This window comes from Gossypium hirsutum, chromosome A12 (assembly GCF_007990345.1).
Source record: "Gossypium hirsutum isolate 1008001.06 chromosome A12, Gossypium_hirsutum_v2.1, whole genome shotgun sequence".
NCBI classification, from domain to species: domain Eukaryota; kingdom Viridiplantae; phylum Streptophyta; class Magnoliopsida; order Malvales; family Malvaceae; genus Gossypium; species Gossypium hirsutum.
In genome coordinates this window covers 71,833,245-71,837,172 of record NC_053435.1, presented here as the reverse complement: position 1 = coordinate 71,837,172, position 3,928 = coordinate 71,833,245, and the positions used below count along the sequence as shown (strand labels likewise).

General features: G+C 35.6%; 1 non-coding gene across 1 annotated transcript; it reads left to right on the top strand.

Moving 5' to 3' along the window:
- Nucleotides 1–784: 784 nt before the first annotated feature.
- On the top strand, nucleotides 785–891 carry LOC121212001 (small nucleolar RNA R71). The gene has a single exon (XR_005907214.1). It is a non-coding gene; the product is annotated as a small nucleolar RNA R71 (small nucleolar RNA).
- Nucleotides 892–3,928: the final 3,037 nt, after the last annotated feature.

The window sequence follows — 3,928 nt, the reverse complement described above, 5'->3', positions numbered from 1 at the left end:
TGGCTTCTTTTCCGATTCAGCTAACACATTCCCACTCCTTAGTGTAACAGATTTTACATGTTCTTTTGGATTTGTTTCGGTGTTACTAGGTAGATTTCCTATTGTTCGCTCAGATATTAATTTAGCGAGCTGGCCTATCTAAGTTTTAAGCCCTTGGATCGACACTTGTTGATTCTTAAATGCTATCTCGGTATTCTAAAAACGAGTTTCTAACACCGAGATGGATTTTGTTAGCATATCCTCAAGGTTCAGCTTTTTCTCTTGCTGGTAAGGTTGTTGTTGGAAGCCTGGAGGTGGTGGTGGTTTCTGATTCCCTTGGCCTCCCCATGATAAATTTGGGTGGTTCTTCCATCCTGCATTGTAAGTGTTAGTATAAGGATTATTTTGAGGTCGAGGATTATTACCCACATAATTTAATTGCTTATTTTCCATGTTATGGCTATAGGGTGGGTATTCTGAATTGCTCAAAGCTCCTCCACTTGCATTGCATTGCATTACTGGGTGAACCTGTGAAGAACCAAGAAAATCATCAATTTTTCTATTCAAAAGTTCTACCTAATTTGAGAGCATGGTGACTGAATCAACGTTAAAAACGCCGGCTGCTTTCGTCGGCTTTGTCCTCATGACTTGCCACTGATAATTATTCAGTGACATCTCTTCTATAAATTCATAAGCATCCTCAGGTGTCTTATTATTGATAGTTCCACCAGCAGCTGCGTCAATCATCTGTCTAGTCGAATGATTCAAGCCATTGTGAAACGTTTGAACCTGTAGCCAGAGTGGTAACCCATTGTGAGGGCATCTTCTCAAAAGGTCCTTGTATCTCTCCCATGCATCATAGAGTGTTTTTAAATCCATTTGCACAAAAGAAGAGATATCATTACGTAATTTGGCTGTTTTAGCTGGTGGAAACTATTTTAATAAAAAATTTTTGGTCATTTGTTCCCAAGTAGTGGTTGACCCTCGTGGTAACAAGTTCAACCACTGGTTAGCTTTGTTCCTCAATGAAAAAGGGAATAATCGAAGGTGAATGGCATCATCAGAAATGCCATTGATTTTAAATGTATCGCAAAACTCTAGAAAATTTGCCAAGTGGTTGTTTGGATCCTCATCCTGCAAACCATCAAACTGAACAAATTGCTGTATCATTTGAATTGTGTTAGGTTTTAGTTTAAAATTATTTACAGCAACAACAGGCCTAACTATACTTGACTCAATTCCTATTGAAGTAGGTCTAGCATAATCATACATAGTGTGTGGAGCAGAATTCTGATTTACTGGATCAGCAGCAATCGCAAGAGGTAGCGGATTTTCCTGGTTTTCAGTCATCTCCTCGGTTGTGGTTGAAGTATCATCCTCTTGCTCTTCCTCTATGTATCTTAAGCTCTGCCTTATTTCTCTTCGATTTCTACGAACTGTGTGATCGATCTCACTATCAAATAGTAATGGTCCCGACAAGTTTCTTCTAGTCATACACTATAAAAACCTGCTCGGAGCGAATAAAAGAAAAATTAGAAAAGAAAATAAAAATTTAAATTGCAAATAAAGTACAATGGCTAAGGTAATAAAAATCGAGTGTTCCTAATATCTTAGTTCCCTAGCAACGGCGCCAAAAACTTGATTCGTGATATTTGCGATATGTTTTAAATAATTTATAAATGATCGTTCTTGAAACAACTATTATCACGATGAAGGCAAGTGTACCTATTGAACAGTAATATAGCTTTAGCAAGACCAGATTGTCAAACCCAAAGGAACCAAGAGTACTAGTAATTACTTTCTTTTTATTATCTAGCCTAAAAATTAAAGGATTTGTTTATCAAAACTAATTAACTAAACTAAGGGTGCAGAGAAAGAAATTTGGGGAAAATACTTTTAGAAAATTCAATTAATTAAGACAATAACCAAAGAAAAATCCACCTAGACTTCACTTGTTATTTGACTCTGAATCAGACGATTTATTCATTTGACTTGATTCGTAGAAATCCCTAAGTTATATTATTATCTCTCTCGAGACTAATAACGTCTAACCCTAGGTTGATAAATTGAAATCTCTTTCTACTTAACACCCTAGTGTTGCATTAACTCAATCTATGGATCCCCTTATTAGGTTTCACCCTAATCCAGAAAAATCTTGTCACCCTATCTCTAGGCGTACAGTCAAATCCGCTTAATTATGACAAATTTACTCTTAGACAGGGACTTTTGCTCCTCTAAATAAGTGCATTAACTCGAATCAATATTCCTAGAATATTAAGACAAGAATTAAGAGCACATAATTAAGAACAACTCAAATATATCATATAATTCAGATAATAACAAGATCTGTCTTAGGTTTCATTCCCCTTAGGTATTTAAGGGGTTTAGTTCATAATTATAAAAGAAAAAATCTTAGAAGAATAATGAATACAAAACATAAAGAAAAACCAAAATCTCTTGAATGGAAATTGAAGGGAGATCTTCAGTCTTGATGAATAATCCGGCTTCTGAGATGGATCAGTCGACTTTCTTTGAGTAATTCCTTACTTCCTACTCTGTGTGTCTTCCTAAGTGCATCCTTAGGTGTTTAAATAGGCTTTAGAATCCCTAAGAGCCCTCAAAAGTGGCCTTTTCCGAATAGGACTATACTTGGGCTCGTAGGGACATGCCCGTGTGCGATTGCTCTAGACCGTGGTCGAGGCTGTTAAATAGGCACAGGCATGTACTCTACCCATGTAAGTCGTGCTTCGATCCTGCCAAATGGACACGGCCGTGTGGCTTACCCGTGTGAGGAAGTCCAGGCCATGTTGGTTTCCCATGTAGGTCAATTTTCTCCATTTTTTTCCCGTTTCTCGCTCTTTTTGCCCTCATATGCTCTCCTAAGTGTAAAATATGAAATTAAAGAATTAGGAGCATCGAATTCACCAAATCTAAGGATAATTCATCCAAAAAATGTGTTAGGCATGGGATAATAATATGTATAAATTATGGTTTAACACCATCTCTTCATAGAGATTTTAGCAATTATGCCTCTTAAAAAGCCCTTAGTCAGCCACCTTGAAGAGCCATCAGCAAAGGAGCAAAGCAAAGGAGCACAGGAGCCTCGTCGTTCAGAGTCTTGGGTGACAGCCACTCTAATTTGGGTTTAATCTTTCTTTTCTTCAATTTAATCTAAAAATGTTTGCTATGTGTTCTTTGTTCTTGTTGACGACCATGTTAGCTTAATTTTATTTAAGCTAGGATGATTACTTTGATTAAATAATATTTATTTGATTCATGCTTATAATGTTTGTGCCTTAATCGATCATGTTTTTGATTAAAATCAAGTTTGTATTTCGTTCATACGTGATTGAAATGCACCTGAATTAGCTGAGTGATTCTAACTAGACGACAGCTAGAGGATGCATAATTGAAATGTGCATGCTCAATTTAGATCCTAACCCGATTAAATTGCAGGTTGCATAACAACTCTAACCAAGCTCTGTTATCTGGATAGTTTTTAGATTTGTGTGATTAAACTATTTCAAACCTAACATGTCTCTGTTACCTTACTTGAATGCTAAGAAACCCTTAGTAAATAAGGATCAGAAAAATGCAAATTTACTAAGTAAAGCATTCCGAAAGGACCTAATGTGGTTTACCAAGTTTACCGGATAGAAGATCTAATCTAGTTAATGTTAAAACTTTCTCTAAAGTAATTTTCCTAGTTTATTTATGTTATAATTGTTGGAAATTGTGTTTAATTTTGCTAAAATCTATTCCATTCATATAGTTTGCATACTTAGGATATTTTGCATTAGGGATCATTGCATTTAGTTTAATATATTTTAATCATCACTTCTCAATCATATTGTGTTTTTTTTACCAATTTGTTAAGGGTAATTTTACAATCAAGTGATTTAACACAAATACAATCCGTGTGGAGATGATAACTTGATACTTACTTATC